The sequence below is a fragment of the Carassius auratus genome, chromosome 31 (genome assembly GCF_003368295.1).
Source record: "Carassius auratus strain Wakin chromosome 31, ASM336829v1, whole genome shotgun sequence".
Classification (NCBI taxonomy): Eukaryota; Metazoa; Chordata; class Actinopteri; order Cypriniformes; family Cyprinidae; genus Carassius; species Carassius auratus.
The window spans coordinates 11360376-11385407 of NC_039273.1; the positions used below are offsets into that span (position 1 = coordinate 11360376).

Consider the following 25032-nt stretch of genomic DNA (forward strand, 5'->3'; position numbering starts at 1 on the left):
GCAAAGTGCACTGAGTGGTTCTTTCTATGTTGCTCTGCGGTTGCTCGGTGGTCGATAGTCAAAAAAGTGTTATTCACTTCCATATCATGCAATGTGGCAAAATTTAATCTCCAAGCATAAGCATTAGCAACAGTGATGTATGCGTTAGCAAGCTCCAGTGATAAGCCTGTGCTGATGCTGGGCATGCTCATATTTTCTCAGCCAACGCAGATCTCAGTGGCTGAAAGCCTTCAGGTCTGTCCCTGAAGCAAAATAACTTGAATGTAGTACTCAGGAGAGGTGCTTCAGAACAGGTGTGAGAGTGTACAGGCATTCATCTTCATGAGAGTTTTTGTTTCACAGCTCTGTTAATGACAGACACTGGCCTACCTAAGGAGATTAGTACATCGCACACACAAACACACACTCACACACTCAGGAGATTATGTGTCCTGGCTGGTATACTGACTTTCTTTTACATCCAGCAAATTTTTGTTATGCACGCTATTTGCGAATACATGTGATGCCAGTATCTAATGGAGTCATTATGATATGAATTCATTTGTTTGAATTGTTTTCCTGCATTGAAAACCCCAATAAGACTGAATCATGGCATCAGATAGCACATCTGACAGTAATAAGTATGTTTGTGCACGGAAGGTTGATAAAATAATTGCTTTGTGACAAGTCCTCTCATGAACTGCAGAAAATGGAAGCTCAAAGCTCAGATGAAAAGCCGTGCGTTCATTTTCGGTTCCATTTCAGCTTTTATGGCTTTAAATTACCAGTGTTGCTTAAAAATCTTTAAACCAAAAAAATACAGCCTTTTGCAAAGGGAAGCCCGGAAAATCAGAAATGGTTATATGAGATAGGAAATGATGCAAATTGTGATGATGTGCATGAGATGCATGGTCAGGCCGGGGTGGAAACGAGGAGAGCAAACTGCCCTGTACACTGCGGCTTCATTCTGCCTCCATCCAAAGCATCGGATAATGACACAGTTTTTGCTAGGCAGAGAGAGTGGAGCCGGTAACCATGGAAACAGCTCACATCCTGCGTTGGCCCCTTTGCCAGAGCCACAGAGTGTGCACAACGCTACCAATGGAACAGAATCATTTAGGCTATAGGCACCTGCTGCAGTATCTAACTATAAGCTCTCTTCGCCAAAAAACAAACAATGCCATATGGCCTGTGAAAGGTAAAAGGACGAAACGCTTTGTCCCTACAGTATATTTCTTTCCAGTGCCCCATCGGACTAATAGCTACTGGAACGTCTGCGATGATTCAGGGTCGTGCCAGAAACATCCTATCATCTGGCACTATAGAAGCAATTAAGGAAAGCACCAATATTACCTGCCTGGCTGCGTTGTGTGAGTTAGGGAGCTGTTTAATATCCCACTGCGTCTAAATCAGTCTGTTGTTGTGACGGTGCACTTGCCATTTTAATTAACTCAACCCCTCCCGTGCAGACAATGGCTGCCTTGTGATTACACTGCTTTAAATTTAAAGTGTGTAAATACAGTGAGAAATAGGTTACTGCACTGGCTTTTGCAACAACATGGTGGCCCCAAAGACATATGACTGAAGTTAGTTCTGGTATTAGGAATGCCTTGACATTTCGCACTTAAAAACAAATCGTCAGATTAACCGCTTAAAGATGGCATATCTTGAGATGCAAGAGCATCAATTTCCTCATTAAGTTCGGATCAGGGAGTAATCAGTCATGTGCGTCTAAATCATGGTTATGCACTCTGTCTAAACCTTCCGTTTGTATGATTATGAAGAGGCCACGTATTATAATTCTGCATAATGATTGCTGAGGAACTGCTTAAGGCCACAGACAGAAGTTTCCGCGCAGCCTATATATAAGTACAAGACTCCAATTAAAGCAAATGAGCGCTCTCCTTCAGTTCTACTTTGTGTATTTGTTTTGGTTGATTTAGTTAACTGCTTAAGTTTTTTATGCATAATGTTGTTTGTGTGACAGCACAGTATAAAAAGAGAGGCTGCCACCCTATAATCAGCTGGAAGTTCGAGTCCCACCATTCCTTTTAACTGGCACAAGACCCATCGTTAAGCTACTTAATGGATTTCATCCTTCCATTCCATGCTCTCCCTCTTTGTTCCACTCTTATGCTGTGATAAAACGCATTACAGTTATAATAAGATTATTTCCACAGTTTTCATTTTCATTTTATTACAATAAAATGGATAGTTTTGGTTCTGATTAGTCAATTCCTGAATTTAATTTGAGGAACTAGTACTGACATTTTAATAATTAAAAGTACACTACAATTTGAATGTTTGAAGTCAGTAAGACATTTTTTTTTAAATGAATACTCTCATTAAGAAATAATGCATTAAACTGATCAAAAGTAACGTTTTCCAAAATAATAAATAAATAACCAAAAAAGTGTTTTCAACACTGACAGTAAAAAAAAAAAAAAAAAAAAAAATACATTTAGCTTCACAGGAATAGATAAAAAATTATAAAATAAAAAGAGAATATAAACTAGAATTTTAAAAAGGAATTAACATAGCCCCAATAAGTCAAGTTATTAACAAAAAAAAAAAGGAAAGTTTGTCAAGATAAACTTTCAATATCAACTTGACAGCCTTATTTGAAAGTTTGAAAATAAGGTTTATAGACCTTATAGTCGGACAGATTTATGGCCCAGGGTGATAAACATTTAATTTCCCAAAATGTCATTATGCTGAATTTCTTTCACTTGCCATTTACTAAATTCCACTTTCTGACACTTAAGTTGAAATTCCACTTCAACTTCCTGTGTGGGGTGTGGTCAGTTTTTTCAAATTCTTAATTTTGCACAACCCTGATGGCCCTTAGTAAAATTAATTTTAGCTCATTACTTAATAAAATAAAACATATTCAATATATAGTCAACTGTTTTAAATTCATATTGTTGTGCAAATTCATAATAGTTTCTCCCTAAAACACATGTAGTACAGCAGAGGCAAACGAAACAGTTTACATAACGAACTGAAAGCAATCATCTCAATGGTGGTTATGTGAGTGTGGCTGTAGGTAATCCAGGTAATCTGCACAGATGACGGCTGGCAGCAGCACTTCTCCCTTTAGGCTAGTCTTCTCTGGCTTCAAGAGAAGGGTTCAATGTCCTTGACCATCAATCAGTGGCCTATTGTTCCCTCTACTGCCTCTAGAGAAAGCCTCACCACGCAGGCCTAAGCTTCTGCCGAGTCCTTGGCAATCTGGAGTAAATCCCACATCTCCAATCTTGGATTTGACATATATTCCCTTAAATCCTCTTTCAGTATTTCTGCTCTCCATATGATAAACTACCTAATTCCCTGTCATAATAGAACAAACATGAACAATTTGGTTTTCCTCGGCTTGCTTTCGCACAAACATCCAGTCACTTGGTATCATTATTGCGCTGCATGTACTTGTAGGTTCGAAAACTTTGCTTGGAGTACTTTCCTTATTTTAAATCAGTAACAAAACGGCATCAGAAGGAAAGTTCTATATACTCATTAGAGCTGTCAGTTTAACACATTCATAACCCAATTAAGCAGACCATTATGATTATGGCCCAGTTCACACTGCTCTTGCTTTTTCAGCAAATACTGATAAATGTGGTTTTATCGTCTCAATACGCCTTTATAAAATCTGATTAATTAGTTAATTTGAATATCGTGCAATTCACTTGATTTAAAAAAAGAATGATCTGACAGCTCTAATATTCATTGTTATTTACATGATAGTGGAGTAATTTAAAGAAAGCAATTGAAAAACTATAATGAAGTTCTTTCCTTATCCATGTAATCAGAACACTGCAGTGAAACAGTTTCAGAAAGAAAGATTTCTTCATTTATTCATTAGGGCTGTCAATTTAACACATTCATTTAGTTATAATTAAGCAGCACAGAATGAGTAAGAGGCTGTTCACACCGTTATTGAATTCAAAAACAGCTGGATGGATCACAAACAAAATGGAACAGAACGGAAGGGTTTTCGAGACACGTTTTTGTATGTTGAATTACTTCAGATTTAACACAACCAAAGATGTCAGTCTGAACGACAAGACATGACATGATAGAAAAAGTCTGACTGATTTATGTAGACCTACAATTAAAAAAGCACAGAGAGAATCTGCAAAAATGGATTTCTATGGACTGTAGGCCAGTGATAGGCTAATGTTTAATCCCACAGAAAAACCACAACAATAAAATCACTTCTAAAGTAATATAATATCCCCGCATAACCTTTATTTGTGGGCTTTTTTTCCTCAGCAAACACTGATGCGTTTATATACTCTAATAATATTGTTATGTAATTTGATTAATCAGAATATAATTAACGAGTTTAAAAAAAGTTAATCTTCCTATTATTTATGTACTGACATATATATGGTATTTAAAAGAATTCCATGTCAATAAAACATGGCACTTTTAGTGTTTTGTTTGAAGGAAAGTGTAACAAAGAAACTGCACAATGTGAGTCTCTAACAAGGAGAATAAATTATTTAGCACATAAAACGAAAACGCAACGCCCGCAATTACAATCTGAGCAGCAATTGACAGAACAAACACATGGTGAACAAGCTGCCACTATGAGTCAAAACTGAATAGCACTTGGACAAAATGAAGTGTCTGTGCAACTGTCTGATCAGTTTTGAGTTAACCACCTTTCTACAACTTGGGGCACTGAGAAAGGTTGTTATTTTTGACACAAATGCTTATGATGTTTCTGCTGTGATAATGATAATGGGTTTGAAATCCCAGGAATGCATTATCATAAATAGAGCCTAACGCTATGTGTGATGGTCTGATGAGATATAAATGAGCTAAATTCTGATTCAGTGCTGAGTAAAAGCTTATTTCAACATTGTATACAGAAGGAGTTCACCTGACATGCTGGTATTGAATAAAACTCGACTGCGTCTCAGCCTGGCCTTGAGCTTCACCTGAACACTAACACAGCAGGAAATCTGTTTGATACAAGACTGCAGCAGACAACAAAAATACATTAAATTTCACTTCCCTTATTATATACACTTTTCAGCCCAGGTGGCACTTTCATACTGGACCTTCTTAAAAAGAGACATATTTAGTGTGATAACCATCTCCTGTCATCACCAAACATTCTTTCCCCTCAAAGTACGTTTCATCCTCAGGCTTGTCTGTTCTGAGCGAGGAAGCGTGACGTTATTGCCTGTAATTGACCCAATGTATTGATTGATCATTGCGCTGTATTTTAAAAGCCACTATTTCCTGCACATAATTATGCCTACAGGGTTTTGATTAGATCGCAGTGTGCTAAAGACGTCACTAAGCTCTTTGAGAATCCTTTTGGAAAAACAAAAAGGAAACACATCTGCTGTGGAGTAAACACGGGAGATTCGGTGTCTTTGCCTCCTTCATCAACAAGTGTCCCGTGGGTGGCGTAAATAATGAGTACCATGAATTGGAGCAGTAACGCAAGGCTTCATTGCTGAATCAGCCAGTGCTGGTATAATCTGGACATTTTTCCATTCTTCCCGCTCCTCATTATGAGAGACGGCTAATGAAAAACTCTGCACTGAAATGCAACTGTTTGAGTTTCCACTTTTAATGGGGGTAAATTGCATTTAACATGTCCATTATCTTATCACCAGTTGTAATCACCATTTGTATTTTTATATCTGTCATTTTGCATTTAACACATTTTATTTCATATTTCACAAGATTATGGTTTCAGTATTTATTTTTCCTTTCATTTTAGTCTAGGTTAGCATAAGATAATATTTTAACATTATGAAATCCCACCATTATCAAACTGTACAGGACACCCTTGTCAGCGCTTGACATTTCAACTACCCTTTTACATAAAGAATTTATTATTTTAAATAAAAGTAAAAGAAGCATTACATTAAACACAGCATGTTATACAGAATACAATACCACCAACTGTTTAGAAATTAATATGCAATATAAAATTTCCCTAAGCACAGTCACGCACTAAGCCCAGATAATAAATGTAGTTATGTTTTATGAAGAATGAAGTTAAAATATGCAGTGGATGCACTCATTAGTATATGTAAAAAATTGAATGTTTTAAACAGCAACAGCCACCTTAAGCTCTTATCTGTGCTCACTGCTTTCTTATCATCAGATACTTCAAACTCCAACGCATTAAATATGAGTCAATTACATGAGGATGAAACTCGGGACCCTATTGTGAACAGCCCTGGGAAAACACGGATGAAAGCTACAGTGTCCACGAGTGAGCTATATTCATTCAGTGCACAATTTGGTTATGCACTTCTAAGAGTGCAAAGATCACCTGCAGAATACTAAAAATCTATTTAATATATGTATTATTCATTCCTATTGTTCTTCTATGGTCAGGATGGTTTTTTATAAACAAATCTCCATGCTGCAAGGCTGGATGTGGGAAATGGTGCTTTTAGCCACATAATGCAAACAAACTGTATTCTCAAGATAAGCTACATTATTTGCTGAACATTTGCCTAGTGGTTTTCTCACATTTATATCTGATATCGGACCACTAGAGTGTTTGGACTCTGGACATTTTTGGGTCAGATGCTTTATCTTATTAAAGATGAAATAAGGTACCTCAAGAGTTATCAATTTCTGTTGCTGTTTGTTTAAATTCAAAATTCATGTAGCCGGCTTTGTAGGCCATATTGATTGACAGGACTGCTAGCATTAGACAGTCTCAACAACAACTACAATGACTCTCAAAAACAAGCACTTCCGCGCACACAAACCTTCATATGTTATCACCATCAAATCCAGTCTATCTTTCTTCCGTTGCTGTATCCTTTCAGGCACCCTGACACTATCTGTGGGACTTACAGCACTGCATAAATACCAAACTCCCCACAGTGACACATGCACTTTAGCTTGATATGGATACTGTCAAACTCTCATCGCTTCAGGCCAGGAAGTGCTTTATACCTTTGCGTTTGAGCCTTTCAGGAAGGGGTCAAAAATTATTGATCAGCCTTACTTGATGATTCCTGACAAATTAGGCTGGGATATTGACCCTTTCTATGACCCCCTCTGGCAGCCGTGGTGCAAATTACATTGCAGCCCTGTCAGAAATACACCCACCGCTGGGAAAAAAATCAAGACTAGAGCTGATGAAACAACACAGAGACCCTTTACTCTGGGTATTCTGTGGGTGAAAGTAACATTTAAGCTTGCAAGTTGTACATATACACTACATGAGCATGTAAAAGATGACTCAAAAGCATGTCAAGAATGCTTAAATCCTTAAAGGGGGGGTGAAATGCTATTTCATGCATACTGAGTTTTTTTACACTGTTAAAGAGTTGGATTCCCATGCTAAACATGGACAAAGTTTCAAAAATTAAGTTGTACGTTTGAAGGAGTATTTCTGTTCCAAAAATACTCCTTCCGGTTTGTCACAAGTTTCGGAAAGTTTTTTTCGAGTATGGCTATGTGTGACGTTAGATGGAGCGGAATTTCCTTATATGGGTCCTGAGGGCACTTCTGCCGGAAGAGCGCGCGCTCCCATAGAGCAGAGCAATGAGAGGCTGAGCACAGACTCACTGATCAGAGAAAGAGCGTCGCGAAATGTCACAAAAGAAGTGTGTTTTTGGTTGCCAGGGCAAGACAACCCTGCACAGATTACCAAAGAAAAAACAGCATTAAGGGACCAGTGGATGGAGTTTATTTTTACAGAGCATCAACGGAGTTGTGCAAGTGTTTGTGTTTGTTCCCTGCATTTCTAAAATGCTTGTTTTACAAACAAGGCCCAGTTTGATGACGGATTTGCGTATCGTTTATTTCTTAAGGATAATGCAGTCCCAACGAAAAAGGGTCACGATTGTGTGTTGGAACCACAGGCGGTGAGTAAAACTGCTTAAAATATCTCTGCCTCCTTGTTAGTGCGTCCGCCTCCCATCGGAGACCCGGGTTCGAGCCCCGCTCGGAGCGAGTCGTTGCTGCTGCTGCTCTCGTTCAGTTTCAGCCTTCACAGCTGTCACAGCTTCCACATGCTCTCAACGCAAAAGCCTACTGGCGCTCGTGATTCTTTAGCTCCGCCCACACGTCACGCCTCCAGGCGTTCGTGTTTTTCTGGGAAAAATCGGTACAGACTATCTTTCTCTTATGAATATAATAAAACTAAATAATTTTTGGAGTTATGAAGGATGCAGTACTACTCTATAGGTACTCAAGATTGACAGGATATTGAGTGAAAACGAGCATTTCACCCCCCCTTTAAAAAAGTGGCCAGTGCAGGGTCTCTTAATAACAAACAACATAACTGTACTGTTCCTTTCAGAATAATGCCTCAAAAATCAACAAAAATGCCCTCAAAATTCAAGATGCAGGGGCAAAAATAACTCTACACAACCTAAAAAAACCCACCATGATTACAGTAAAGTACAGGTTTGCAACAACTTGAGGGTGAGTATATGATGACAGAATTTTTATTTTTGGGTAAACTATCCCTTTGAAGTAAAATGAGAAAATGAATTAAATAAAAAATAATACGTAAAAATCAATAAACTAATTAAGAAACGGTTTTCAGCTTGATTTGTCTCAGAGGGCCATGCAAACCAGACAAACCCTGACCCCTTGATCATAGCGACAAGTAGGGCACTCTCTGTGCATGACAACAGATACTCTTATGAGTAAGATCATGAAATTCAGTGTGTTCCAGTATTCATCTACTTGTACCACACCTCTCTGCATAGAGTCTTATTTCCACATTATGGAGTTGACAAAGCCCTTCAAATAAATTATGTTCATTATGTTTGAGGTATTGTTAAACTCCAGAGAGCAGCCAAATTGCCTCGCCAAGAAGCTAATGATAAAATGTTCACAAGCATTTTTGAAAGTGTCAGTTTTCTCATCACAATGAAATTCCAATTTTGTGGCGGTTCACTGTCAATTAATATGCGCTTGCAAAAACTGAGGAAGGTAAACCTTTTAGGTATTCTGCAGTACCTTTCTCACCTCAGACTATTCTGCAAAAAAACAACAACAACAACAACAAAACAAAATGGCTTTTCTTAAGCAGGAAAAAGAAAGAAAAATTTTATTTATTTTCATGTCAGTAATTATTTATACTGCTGCTTCAAAATGTACTTTTTTGTATTTGACAAAGTCTATAATGTTGGTGGAAAGAGCATAAATAACTAGATAAGTAAATAGTGATAGTGTGAGTAATATTAATAATAATATAAAAAAAATAATTAAATAAGCAAATTAAAAAAAAATCTCATTAACTAAACCATAAAAAATCAGTACAAAATTTAACAACAACAAATGCCACTTCAAGGCTGCTTGTTGGTCTTATTTGCGTCATGGCCATGAAGCAAAACTCAGAAAATAGTTTCCTATCTGGCTTTGCCACTGAGCGAGAGCATGAACACGGCATCCAAACAAACCCACCACCCACAGGGTCCTTCATTAAAGTCATCGAAATAAACTAATACAAGACAAAAACAAATTATGCCCTTCTCTCAGGATGATTGAAAAATCCAATTATAGTTATTTGAGTAACTGTGATTGAGATTAACCCTTGGAGGAGCCAAATGCAAGTGCAGTCAAAATGCCAATCTCTGTGTATCAATAGAATGTGAGTTTATACTAGCACCAAATAAAATCTGACATCTGCTTGTAAAATAAAGTCTCTTAAGTGAAACTGTTTTCCCTCTTCTTTCCACAGACAGTGAACGACACCTCTGTCTCAGCGCTCCAAAAGACCTGCTATTCATCTAAAGAATAAACCCACTTCAATCATCCAAATGTCAACAAAGAAAAGAAAGGACACACACTATCAAAAACTAATCTCATGGAAAACATGTACAGCCGTTAGAAATAAACAACCCAAGGTAGCAAACATATCTCTGGGAATAATAATAAAAAAATCCCCCACACCCCACAAGAGCGGCAAAACACTCGGGTGAGGCAAGTCAAGGTTTTAATACTCCTCCACTTTACTTTGATGATGGCGCATGAGAGAGACCAACGGGGTAACGCTGTAACGCTCAAAAGGTTTTGTGACAGTAAACACTATAAAAACGAAAGCAAAGCAAACTCACTAATCCTCTTTTCTCAAAGCAGCTCAGAAAATTGCCTGCCAATCCTTCGCATACAAATTAGCGTTGTCAGTGTGGATAGGATGTAAGACGGGACTTATTAATGTTGATTGTTTGATTAGTCACATTCTGGCGGGATTCTCGAATAAGTGTTTGGAATTTTGGCGCCAACCAGGTCTTGGGAATCGCAACTTAAGATCTCTTATCGAAGAGATCACACTGCTTACTGACCTTAATCTTTCGCACAACACAGAAAGAGAAAGTGACATGTCCCAAAGAGATTTTTGCATGCCTGTGTGTAGTCTTGATGTTATCGTAGGTATTTAGAAAATGAAAATGTTGAGCCCTTGGGAGAGCTGAGGCCTCAAGGCAAATTTCTTAATTTGAAGCTAAAAAATATGTTTAGAGCTTATCATGATGGAGCACAAGATATCTGTGATTAAAGAGATCTGATTAAAGAAGCACCCATTTTAAGCCAGGCGCACACTGTGCCATTTATAACAGTCCTTTACAGTTGCTGCTTGTCAGACTGTATGAACATGATCCTCATGTCACACAGTACAATCTCATCTGTCATTGATGTCAGACCAAACGACAATCAAGACATGTTGAAAACGGACTTGTGCAAGATACATGAACCCATGACACATTCGGTGAAGGTAAGCTGTATTACACACCGGAATTAAATGTTGGCTACTGGTCACACTCTTTCATTTTCTATATAAATGAATTTAAGGTGCTTGCACTGCTCCATGCCAGTAGACATGCACCATAACATTTTGATCATGGCTTGTCTTGAAAAACAAAGACAATTTGACATTCTTCGTAGGAGAAGTCACACTGCAGGACCGTGTGCCAAATCTTCTGACAATGCAAGAATTTCATTGGACGTCAAATTTGATGGCAACGGTGTTAACTAGCTGTCGGTGAACATGTCAAATGAAAGCCCAAAGACTTCAGATTTTAGCCTATAGGATCCGAGGATTCTTTCAGGAGTTAAAGAGTTTGTTTCAGATGGCCACATCGTGGCCAAAATTGTACAGTGTGCTCCTGTATTTATTCAAGGGAGAGAGAGAGAGAAAGAGCGAGAGGTGATTCGTTATTGGTTATAGAGGAATTAGATCAGTAACTACAGTGATAAATCTTACAAAAAAAAAATATATATATATACATCTGTCGGTGACTACGAGTTATGTCGAACGACATATGGGGTCCTATGGAAAACGCCACAACCTGAACATCGTCACAACCCTGTGGCGCTGCAATTGTCGACAAGCCCTGGCGTGCCACAAAAGCTACGCTTAAGGTCGTAACCTTCCCAAAGCCCCAATATATGTTACCCTAGCAATTCATATTGGTAATATAATCTGCATGTTGAAGATCTCATTCGTAGAGCTGCAAAAAACCTCACTTGTTACCCAAACAACTCGCCTGTATGCCATTGGTCAGTGAAACAGATAACCATGCCCCAAACTGACGCCATTGGTAGAGCCACTCTTGGTGTTGTCAAGCTGCTCAAACAAGCAGAGCAAAGTTTCGATAATGCCAAAGTGTTTACACTTCTCACAGAAATCAGCCGATAAATGGCTTACTTAAGAGTCTCTGCATATTAAGCTGGGACAGTAGAAAGTATTTTAACAACAAAACAATTACACACATTACCTTTTAAATGGGAACCCCTGTCTGTAAAATTACATTAACTTTCATAATTGTGTGGAAAAAGCAATAGTACCTAGCTGTGCTCATGACATTTAAAAACAGTTGCGCTCACAGAAATACAGGTTTGAATCTGGCCTGCAATATGCACAAATGTCATTCCAGCTCTCTTTGTCCATTTTTTTCTGTTGTTCTCCATGTAAAAAGGCAAATAAATAAATAAAAATAATGTATTTAAATGTCTAGACGTTTTTGAAAAAAAAAAAAATGTATATCTGAAATGAAGAATACTGCATTTGTCATCACCATGGCACAATCTTTATCCCAAAGTACTGCAGTGATAACGCAAATGGTTAGTTTATATGTGTACAGCCAAAGGCATAGCCTTTCAAACACAGGCATTGAGTGTCTGGACACTAGAAAAAAACTTTCATGCAGTGTCTGCAGCTTCTCTCCAGAGGTTATGTCTGATAAAAATATCTCTGTCTATCTTTTAACCCCTTCATACAATTGCTTTTCAATGTGACTGTCCATTGTTGTTGGGCCTCCAGTAGTTTATTGTTGTTCTGTCTCCTTTGTTTCTTTTTCGACTGTGAAACACAGTGTTGTCACCTTCTAACTGTGTGCATACTACGCTGATGACAAAATTAACATCACTTGCACTGTACATATACCCTTGCATATGCATTAATATATACAGTATAGTCTTGAAATAAAGTTAAAACAAAAATTAAATGACTTTCTGTCCTCCTATGGGTTGTTTGAGGAACAGATCAAAATTACAAGGAATAGCTAAGGCAAAAATTTAAATTAGAGCTCAGTGTTGCTTAGGCCCCACTGACTTTCACCGTATGGAGAAAAAATAAATAGTTATAGCAAGTTATACAGGTTTGGAGCAACATGAGGGTGAAAAAATAATGAACAAAATGTCATTTTTGGGTGAACTATCGCTTTAACTAAATCTATCCTTGGCACAACATGGTTGTGAAGCACGCCTTAATAAGGCTTGTTTATGGTTCAGGTAAAGTGAGCAGGATTTCAGTTCTGCAATGGTAAGTGAGCAGGAAAGGCTGTGGATGGGTGGAGCAGCTGGAAGAGAGACGAAATGAAAGACAGAGAGAGAGATGGGGAAAAGGTGAAGAGTGACAGAGGTTTTGCCACGTTGAGGAAAGAGCACAACCTGCCTCACTGGGTTTCAGAAATAATTGGATGGCACAATAAAAGAAAAAAAGATCTAGTCGGAAATTATTCTAAAGGAGAGTGAGATTCTCAGACTATAATGACTGGAAAAAAGTTTAGACTTTAATAAGACTGTAAAAGTCGTAATGAAAGTATACAGAGTTTTATTGCAAGTCATGTCAGTGAAGAATGATCTAGATCTAGCTAGTATATAGCATACATCCCTTCTTTGTGATAAATTATATTTTGTTTTACCAAAATAGCTCATTAATTATATTTGAAACAAACAAATGTCACAGTATGGATGAACAGCAGCTTATTTCCAGTAATACTGCATTTTAGTTTCACATCAATTTCTCCTCATTTTCAGAAGTTGGCTTGTTGGTTTACTATTGTAGATTTTAGTTTTGTTACTGCATCTAAAACCGTTTTATTTTTCCACTGGCCGCTGGCACACGACTGTGTATTTCCTAAAATAAAGGGATTTATTCATGCCATTTCACCACGGTCAGTTTAGAATTTCCTTCCAATCAAATGCACTTCAGCGCTTGAGCTGCCATTTTCCAAGCAGTGAAACGGTCATTTAATGAGCCCCTGTGAGGAGAAGCCATGATTGTAGTGAGGAGGACAATACTGTAGCTTTATGATGCAACTTCCCCATTTCATCATTCTGAGGCACAGAATTTCAAACCCCTTTAACATGTAAATAAGGTAGGAAATATTCTTATAAATACAAGCCCCGAGGTTCAGAGGCCATTTTAGACAGAGCAAGATAACAAGAGCGCTGTTGGTGTGACAACTTGAAAGTCTGAATTAATCTCCCTGCTAACCTCGCCAACATAAGAACTGTGAATTGTTCACACACAAAACCTTAAAATAGCTACAAACATTGGTTATCTGAAAACGCCATTACCATTAGTGGCTCAATAAACAATCTTCCACATAAAAACAAAGGGCCCTATCTTGCACCCAGCGCAATTGACTTTGTACACCGACGCATGTGTCATTCCTATTTTGCACCTGCGCAAAGCGCACTTTTCCCTCCACAGAAGCACGTCGCTAAACTAGTGAATGAACTTGCGCTCCCTGGGCGGTTCAGCGCAAAAAAGTAGGCGTGTTCCGGCGCAAACAATCCCTGGTGCTATTTTGCTGTTCCATTAAACAATTGCGCCACTGACCAGAAAAAACCTAGTCTAAAGTCAGTGGCGCGTTGCGCGTTGTTCATTATGCTATTTTAAGGGCGCATGCTTGACCATAATGTATAGCGTGCACAACGCGCATACACTTTGCTCATGTAATCTACACAGATGCAACAGTTATTTTTGCAAATCATAAATTGTTACACTAAAAAAATATTAACACGAGATGACGGAAATCATTGTGGTGTGCCACGAAGATGTGAAAAAATAGGCATAAATCTAGCTTACAAATTATTCAGGCTAATTGTAGTAATTAAGGATCAGACCTGTTTGAGGTCATATATGTATATAAGGACATCTGACAAATTGGTTTGTCCGTCAAGAACCAGGAAAAAAAAATCAATGAAACAATTGTGGCTATTTCCTCCCACGCCTGTTTAACCGACGCTATTTTGGGTGGGTTTCTCCCATCCCCATATAACACAACTTCTCTGTCTTTCACTGCTCTTACAAGAACATCAGTCTCCTCGGCTGTGAACCGCTCCTGGCGTGCGCCTGGTAAATACGCCATAATAATAGCAATCCATAATGGAACTTGCGCACCTGCTTTTAAAGGGAATGTTGGATGACGCTCTGATTGGTTTATTTCACGTTACGCCCAAACCACACCTATGAATAATGAAGCTACTTCAGACCAACCCATTTTAGATTTGCGCCGGGCGCAAGAGCCACTTATCCCGCCGGGAAAATAGCAACAGCGCCGAGACCCGCCCACAAAGTTACTTGCGCTTCGCGCTTTGACACTTGCGTTTCAGATCGTTAAAATAGGGCCCAAAGTTTGTTCTCAGCTAAAGCCGTGTAAGTCTGCATCTAGATGGCTTTACAAAAAATGCTTTCTGGCAAGAATGACAGGAGCGAATCACAGTGTAACTACTGTAAAATCAACAAAGAGCTTTCCACTGACACTATCATTCTCATGTCATAAAAACCATTCCACACATATTGTAAACTGCGTCAGTGAGAAACAGATTGAGAGTTATTGACTCATGAGGGGTTTTTGCACTCTGGAAAAAAAGAGAAAGAAAAATGTAAAACACTCTCCAAGTGAGATCCATTAGTTTGCGGCTTGAAATCACGCAGAAAGAACATTATTTTCCCCTTCAGCTTAGCCACATGAAAGAGCACTGAAAACCAACTTCCTAATGACACTCCCTATGACATTATCATTTAAAGACAATCGCATGAGGATCTTAAATTAGCAGGCCATGGTTAGTATAAATTTGAATAACGTTCAAATGTTGAGAAGGAAGAGACACAGACCATGGCCTTTTGCTGTAGGCATGTAGTATAATAATGAGTGTTTCTTCAACTTCTGGCACATTTATGTGCAAGATACATTTTTCTTTTCTTTTTTTTTGGTAAAACAAACAGATTTCAGTTTTATTCTGAAGATCACATAAGAATTTAGTCCCAAAACCGATCTATCTACACACAAAACACTTTATTTTTTAGGTGTTTGTTTTATTGCATTTCCGATCAAGCAGTTTTAAAAAATTATGCAAAAAGTGTGAAAAAATTATTTAAAGGATATATAAAATACTATAAAATTTGCCTCATCAAGACAAAGGATTTGGACATTTTATTGGACAATCAAAAAGCTTTTTTATTCGATCTCAGTTTTAAAATGTACCCTTATGACTGGTTTTATGGTCCAGGGTCACATATGCCAATAGAGTAACATTGCGTTTTCGGGCCTTGGGAAATAAATGTATATGTTAGCACATGGTTAGGATCGATCAAAAAAATTAATATGGACTATAAGTTCCTATAGAAAAAATCTAAATGGATAAAAATGTATACATACAGTAATACATATATAGCACATCCATTTCAGTCTGTGTATATGCATTTTTTTTATACATTTACACAGACAAAGGTTGACACCTAATATTCAAGACTGAACTGAAATGGGACTGACAAGATAAAAGCTTTTCTTTGAGATCAAGAGCAGAAAAGAGAGGAGGGAGGAGAATTAACCAATAAGGATCTAGGACCCTGTCAAAACAAAGAAAGTTCCATGAATTATCTCGACGATCCTAAGCATGTGCTAACATATACATTTATTTCCCAAGGCCCGAAAACGCAATGTTACTCTATTGGCATATGTGACCCTGGACCATAAAACCAGTCATAAGGGTACATTTTAAAACTGAGATCGAATAAAAAAGCTTTTCATTGATGTATGATTTGGTGGGATCAGACAATATTTGGCAGATATACATCTATTTCAAAATCTGGAATTTGAGGGTGCAAAATAAAATATAAATAATGACAAAATTGCCTTTAAAGTTGTTCAAAATTGTAATATTACTAATCAAATATATAAGTTTTAATATATTTACAGTAGGCTATTTACAAAATATCTCAATGGAACATGCTTTTTACTTAATATCCTAATGATTTTTGGCATAAAAGAAAAATCTATAATTTTGACCCATACATTGTATTTTTGGCTATTGCTATAAATATACCTCAGTGACTTAAGACTGGGTTTGTGGTCCAGGGTCACATACTCTATGCTGTCCAGCTATTACAAACTAAATGCATGTGAGATTTCACTGAAAAATCTCCTCTCTGCTGGCTTTTTTTCAGAGCTTTTGCATTTATACCTGAACATTAACCTGCTCATCCTTTGCACCCAGGCACTTGTTTGGGCCATGATGTTTTTGTGCAGAACTGGTGCTGATGTGTGTGGGGGGAAGGGAGAGGGACGCTACAGATACCATTTAATGGACAGCCCAGTGAAGGAGCCCCTAGAGAGGGTGAGATAATCAGGCTGAGAGTGCATGTAGGAGAAGCAAAGATAATTGAGCGTAGGAGAGGGAGAGAGAGAGATGAGAAGGAAAGGTGGGGGTGATTCGTATAGGAGAATGGACTGGATGTGAGTGATCCTTTGCTATTGCCCATTTGTGGCAGAACATGACATCTCAAAGAGGGTACAGAGCTCAAGGCTAAAGATTAATCTTCACAAGAGGAAGAGTGCATTTTTGCTCCTGGTAGGAGATTTTGGTCCATGAAAAATGCATGTTTTTGTTTGTGTTTAGTGTAGGTAGAAGAAAAAGACACAGTGCTGGCTCACAGAATTCTGAATACTTTGGTGAGGACAGTTCCAGTGTGTTTATGTGTGCTTGGATGCAAATTTATGCATGTGAAAAATGATGAAAGCAACATTAGTGGCAAAACAACACACATATTCAGATCCATGGTCGAAAAAATGTGCGACACCTGGCAATGATAGAACATTTATGCTCATAAATATTGCTTACCAGTTACAAAATTGGAATTTGCATTTTTGTTTTATTATTATACAGGAATATTTTTGCTCTAAATAAAGTTGTTTTGCTGTTTTTTTTCCCTTCCATATTTGTGACCATGGCAAAAGAAAATAATATTTTACTTGAGATGTGAATGCAAGCTCGTAGTTTGTATTAAATGTGATGCAATAAAATCTCTGTACCATGAAATAATAGCAGGAAATGTCTTTATATTAAGCTGTCCATGTGGGTTGCATAAATTTTTTTTAAAGTAAACATAGAATGCGTTTGACTAATGTAGTCCAATTTCCTGAACTAATGAATCTTTTGAGATGGTTCGTTGGATGAACAATTTCAAAAGGATGAGTTATTGGTTTGAATCAGCCTGACAAACACTTTGCTGAATCAAACTGTTCATATTCAATGTCTGACTCACTAAATTGCAAGTATTATTTTCAGTAGTCTGCAACTAAATAAAGACTAAAATACTAAATAATTATTTTATAATTATTATATTATAAAATATTATTTTAGGTAATATATGATTTCTCTTGCCAGGTTCTGACAATTTAGTGCAGAAAACACTGATGGATCAACATGCAAAATGCAAAAATTGTGGTTTTGTTTCTCATATTTTTGTTTTGGTGGCCTAATATGAGGAGTATTTCACATGTGTTGACCGAGCGGCAACCTCGCGCTCTCTCTCGTGAAGCCAATAAGGAAGTGACAAAAACTGCAATTCATCGACTGGCCGCTTGAGGCTGGCTGCAAAAGGGAGTCAGTCCCATAGACTCCCCATGTTAAAATGCCCAACTTTACAGCAGAAAAAAACATGTTTACAGCCTGGTTCAAAAAAAATTTTTGGTCTATATTGCTAATTTTGCCCTTCGTGACAACTTTGAGGAGGTAATTTTTTTTTAAAACTAATCCGTTTAAATTAAATGAAGACTTAAAGTTCTGCATAATTAAAGGCGTGGTCACTTGAGTGACAGGTGGATTGCCGCTGCTGACAATACCGACGTGCTAGGTGGGCGTGGCTTCAGCAATCAGCTCCTGCCTTTTTGCCCATTTTCGATTACCCAGGAGAGTCGTAGGTGACGCGCTGCCAAGATGGCGACGGCCCGCTATGCACACCAATTTTTACTTGCAATTGGTGCTCACCAAGCGTTAATTTGGAAAAATGCACAAAACTGAATACTCAGCAATATCTCTATTGATGCTGAATTAATGTGTTATATGTAAATTCATATTTAAACATGATACCTGTACAAAACCATCTGTGCAATATGCAAATTCCATATTTTGAACTTTTGTTCGACATTTGTATTTCTTCATATTTATACTAGCTGTACAGATCCATCTGCTCTGCTCTGCAAATATTCATTTTCTGCTTCACACACACATATACACACACACACACACACACACACACACACACACACACACACACACACACATATATATATATATTGTATACTATCTCTGTATACAGGGCAAATATATATATATATATATATATATATATATATATATATATATATATATATATATATATATATATATATATATATTTTTATTTTAATTTTTTTAGTTCAGTTGTTTTCATTCTGTAGAGCAAACTTTTTTTGCCAGTTCAAAGTCCTTGTGTGGGTGAACCTCAAACAAAACTCACTCTGATTCTAAAACACACATATACTGAAATTAAAATAATTAAGCCTGAGAGTCATCGATTTTAAAATAAATCTTCTAGAGAGTACTACTGCTACAAAATCTGATCAGGGAGTTCATCCATTGGTGCATAAGCACCAAAAGGAAAGCAACATTCAGTGTAGTGAAACACAGCCGAAGGCTTTTCTGTGATGTACAATTAAACCGATTCACTGTATGCCCCTGAATGCGAGATCAAAGCTAAGCACATCAGTATGCAGAACTGGGCACAGTATTGATTTTTGAGCTATTCTGAGGGCTCATGTAAACACAGGATCATTTATACTGGGGATGTCTTTCACAAAAGCACACATGAGACTCCAGTTGGACCATATTGAATGCAAGCAATATTGCTCAATCCTTGCCTGTTTAGAATCTAGAGGTCAAGAAAGATTTATGACATGCCACGCGCTTATCATCCACAACCAGAAATGGTGGTGTTTTTTTTTATAATGAGAAGCAAAATGAAGGTCAGGTAGCACCACATCACATCTTTACAAGGGGTCTCTCCCTCCATTGATCCCGCTCCTTCCTGATGCAGCATAAATCTGATAAGTGCACCTGAAAGATTCGCTAAACAGGATTATATCCCAATAGGCCACTATGCCGTCCATTCTGAGAGAGTACACAGGATGCCAGGAGACTGCAAGTCTGAAGGATTAAACAAATAAAAAAGACGAATATGTGGTAAGCTAAAAATTCTGAACATATAATCGAATATTAAACAATTAATATAATATTGAACCTTGGAGCGACAAGGTGAATTTTAATACCAAATATAATTCCAAATTCAACGGCAAGCCTGGAGTATGTGCCTGAAGCATAATTTATGTAATTTTGTAATTTGTAATTTTGCTTCATGTCATGTGTTTCCTTTGTTCGTCTTGCATTCCTTTAGTTCATGTGTCATGCTTTCATTGGTTCATTGTCTTGTCATGTGGTCTTCAATTCCGCTTTCTGTCTACTCTCTCATTGGTTGTTTTTGTCGTGTTCTCCTATCTTTTGGTATATACAGCCGTTATGTTGCCTGCAACTACTGTTGGTGTGTTGTGTCCATCTCTATGTTCTTATTTTCCCTAGTCAAGGCAAGCCAAGATTCTTTTGTTTATCTGTTCACTTTTGGGATATAATAAAATGCATTTGGGTTCTCACAACACTTGTCTTCAGTGGACTCTTATTACAGCCATTCACGTGGGGCATACCAGGTCTAACAATTTCACTTGATTTTTTCCAGAATACTTGGATGTATACACACAGAGACATTTCTGTTCAAAGTTTAGGGTCAGTATGATAAAATATATATACATATTTTTTGAAAAAAGTCTCACCAAGGGTATTACTGTAATTAATAATAATAAAAAAAACACAGTATAAACAGCCTTATTGCATAGTAATATTATTACAATTTAAAATAAACTATTAATATAGCTATTTTAAAATAAAGGGACAGATTATTCAAAAATGAAAACTGTCATTATCTAATCACACTCTCCAAAAAGTACCAGTAAGTATCATGTTACTCATGAGCTCCAGATCATCTGAGCTGTATGATAGTTTTGTGTGAGGAGCAGATTAAAATGTAAAATGTTATTCACTGACAATCATGGTACTCTTTTGTCTATTCAATAACTCCTTTTCGTAACCCATCATACATGCTACATGAAGATGAGTAGGTGATTACAAAATGCTTTAATGGCTGTAAGTAAAGGTCTCATATAAAATGTTCTATTCGAATCTGACACACTATATAGGAAACTCGACATGTGTGGGGCCTTTTCACAAAAATAGAACATTTCTGTAAGGGAGAGATATAATGGGAGGATAAATGACTTTAGTTTTAGTGCTTGAGAGGCATTTTTAAGTTAAGAAAAAAAAAGTTTAAGAGTATTAAAGTAAGTAAACAAGTAAAAATCTGTAGATTAATTTGATCTTAAGAGCCCTAAATACATAAAATAATACACTACAGTATCTTCCAAAAGGCAGTAATATATCTATTTTTAAGGAATTAATACTTTTGTTCAGCAAAGACATTTACAATTTTACAAAAGATTTCTAAAAAAGGCTGTGCTTTTGAACTATAATCAAAAATTCCTGAAAACATACATATGTATATATATATATATATATATATATATATATATATATATATTAGGGCTGTCAAAAATAGCGCGTTAACAACGTTAATTAGTTGTTTGTCGTTAATTACATCAAATTTTTTAACGCATTTCTCGCATGCCCAGTGTGACAAATTATTCAGGTCATGAAAGTCTCGATGATCTCTGAATTCTCAAGATAGTAAAAAACAGCGGCGAACGCCGCGACGAAAACACAGAAGAAGCTTAAGGTTTTACCCCAGTTACTCTCAAATACATTCATGCCAAGCTCGATAAACAGAGACGACTTTGGTAGTTGATACGCTGGAGCTTCTTCCTGTTATAGCGTCCTGTGTTTCACACTGCGCATGCGCAGAGCGCCTACATGCAATGCAGCGAAAATTACAGCTGTTTGGAAAAGCATATGCATTTTTAATTGGTTTTACTGGCACTTGAAGCCTTCAGAACGTGAAAATATCGATCCTAAAGTATTGTGGCAGAGCAAATGTACTTCTCCCAAAAACAAGAGTGCCCAGAGTGCAGAGGGCGCATGTTTGTGTTTCTGAGTTCATTCTTTTGAGTTTCTCTATGCATTATTTCATAGATATGTGGCTATATTTAACCACTGGTTCACCTAAAACTCTTACACTATCAGTAGTTAAATGGCATGGTTTGATACCTAGTGCTCAGGTAAATTTGATCTAAGTAAATGTTAAACTTTTGAAATTCAGAAAAAAAGAACCACATATTGATGAATCAATACATGAAAATCATGTATCTGTGTCCTGTTATTTATCTTTTGGTATGCATTTCAGAAAAAAAAATGGTTAGGATTCAGGTGTAATTGCAAATAGTGATTAATCCTGATTAATTCACTGAAAATTCTGATTAATTTGATTAAAAATTTAAATCATTTGACAGCCCTAATATATATATATATATATATATATATATATATATATATATATATATATATATATATATATATATATATATATATATATACACACAGTATATATATAAGGCAGCACTAATTTCAACTTCTCTTCAGTCTTTTCAACTTTGATGATAACATGTTTGTATATATATATTATAAGCAAATTTCTGAAGAATCATATGACACTGAAGACTGGAGTAATCGCTGCTGAAAATTCAGTTCCAGTTCCAGTTAAAATTAGAAAATCTGTTATTTTAAATAGCATATTTTAATGAAATAAAACAGAAAAATTTACTAGAAATGAAATGAAAGAGTGCATTTATTTTGAAAACATAGCCCTGACATGAACATACAGGCAACAAACAACAAAAAATAAAACCTTAAAGTGGATTAGAAAAATATTCTATCCTCACTATTTCATTGCAGACAATATACGAGGTAAACAACCTAATCATAAACACATCTCCATTCTAAGCAAGCACATGTACATAGGCAATAGCGCTCTCTCACGCTGATGCTCATTTTGGTCAAAAGGTCCTGTGATTGCAATAATAATCAGTATTCATGCACCATGCACGCTTGGCATATGTTTTCCCATATGCTTAGAGTCCACTGCAAGGATTCAGTACGCAGCATTGTAACACAAGAAAAAAACTGACAACACTATTCCATCAAGTTTGCCAGATTAATTCAAATTGGAGACAGAAAGTGAAAGTTTCATTTGCGATGCTGAAAGAACAAAAAAAAGCTAGTATCCTGAACTGATGACACCGGTAATTGCTTTGTTTATAGACACCAAAAATTAGGGATGTGAGTCTCAGAGGACGGAAAATAAGCAATGTCAAACTAATGACATCCAACTAATAACCTCATTTGTTGATATGCTGAACGAGACACAGTTGGGCAGAATATCAGAGCTATAGTTATGCTCTTAAACATGATTAAGCCCTGTAACTAAGCTCATTTGTAGGTTTGAAGAATGGGATCAAGAGAAGACAATTAAATGTGGACAAAGTGTCAAATTGAGATCCTCAAAAAACTCTCTATGGAAATTTTAATCTAAAATATTTAAATAATTTTTCAATATTTCATTTTGCATATTTTCTTGAATGATCTCTCAACCAGGAATGATGTTATGAACATGTGCAGGACAGTCAGTGCTGGACAGTAACTGATTACATGTAAGTAATCAGGATTATGCAGTCAGGTTAGAAAAATTAAGTACTTGTAATTAAATTATATTACAGTTTTTTATTTTATTTTATGGATAACATGATTTCATATTATTCACACAATGGCAGTAAATTATTTGTAATTTCTTGATATATGTTTTCTCTTTTTAAATGTTCTTTCTAAAAATCCTACAGGGTTTCATACCATAGCTTTGACTACTGTATATTCAAAATATGTAAAATGACCATGTAAATGTCATGCAAATTAATTTGGGGAAAGAAACACCAGTCAAATTTCAAGTTACTAGAAACAGCTGATATACAGCCGTGAAATGTCTTCATATCCAGTGATCTTCACTAATTACTGATATGGACAAAAGTCTGGATGAAAATATTTAAAACCTCCCTACATATATATATATATATATATATATATATATATATATATATATATATATATATATATATATATATATATATACAGTTAGTGTTCAAATATTTGTTTTGATTATCAATTTTTATTTTATTTCAATAATTATAGCTTTTCAACAACTCAAAAACCTCCTGCAGTTCTTTCATAAAGCCCATTTTGGGAAACCCTGGAGGAATGTAAAGTTAAAATAAATTAAATTAAATTAAATTACATTAAATTACACATTGTTCCTGTGGCTCAGTGGTAGAGCATTGTGTTAACAGTGCAAATGGTCATGGATTGATATATATATATATATATATAAATCGCCTGAATGTAAGTCGCTTTGGATAAACGCGTCTGCTAAAGGTAAATGCATTTTAAACTGTTGATAAAGAATGGAATATATTACATTTTTCTCCCTCTTTTTTCTTTTTAAATCAATATGGTACACAATTAATTAAAAGTGCTCAGAATTAATTATCTAAAACGAGTAATTATAAGATTACGTTATATACCAACAGGGTACAGAAACAAAATGATCCAATCATTTAAGTTTGCACTTTATCTAAAGAATAACTTGTCCATGTGATTGTGGATTCAATGTTGTGGTTTGAGCTCTCTCTCTCTCTCTCTCTCTCTCTATATATATATATGTTTTTTTATTTTTTCATGAAACACACTCGATTTCACCGAATAAATCTTGTATGAATCCCAATAGCTCAAATGCTTCCTAAATCTAACATTTTGTGGAAGCTATCTGAACTATTACCAAAAGACAGGATGATTTCCAGTGGAATCAAAGGCATGTCTGAATGTAGCTATTTCAGCAAACATGCAGTGAAACACAAAAGTACTGACAGTGTTTTTTGAGAAAAGCGCACACTGTGTGTGAACTAAGGATTGATTGTCACAGTCATTTATAGCCATTTTTAGCAGTTGTAAATGTGTAAAGAAAGGCCAAAATGTTTCAAAATCATGCAAAATAACTATGAGTAGGTATCGACAAGCATCTGTTCTGTAAAAATCTGTAAAAACATCTCTTCCTGTTTCCATTCTAGCATATATGAAATATCTCACACATACAGTAAAAAAGTAAAGAATGGATTTAATAGCTGTTGTGCAATGTTTTAATTTTATTCGTAGGAGAGACTGGGGCTTATAGTCAAAACAAAATTTTTGTCTTGACTACAAAAAGCTATTAAATCTAAATTAAATTACACCGCTATTGTCCATAATAATAATAATAATAATAATAATAATAATAATAATAATAAATAAATAAATAAATAAATATATATATATATATATATATATATATATATATATATATATATATATATATATATATTGTGTAGAATAATATTACATGTTGTGACAACA

General features: G+C 36.2%; 1 protein-coding gene across 3 annotated transcripts in view; it reads right to left on the minus strand.

Moving 5' to 3' along the window:
• The window catches only part of LOC113050547 (neuronal growth regulator 1-like), a 105198-nt gene that overhangs the window by 6032 nt on the left and 74134 nt on the right, over positions 1-25032 (minus strand). The gene's annotated exons all lie outside the window — the stretch shown is intronic.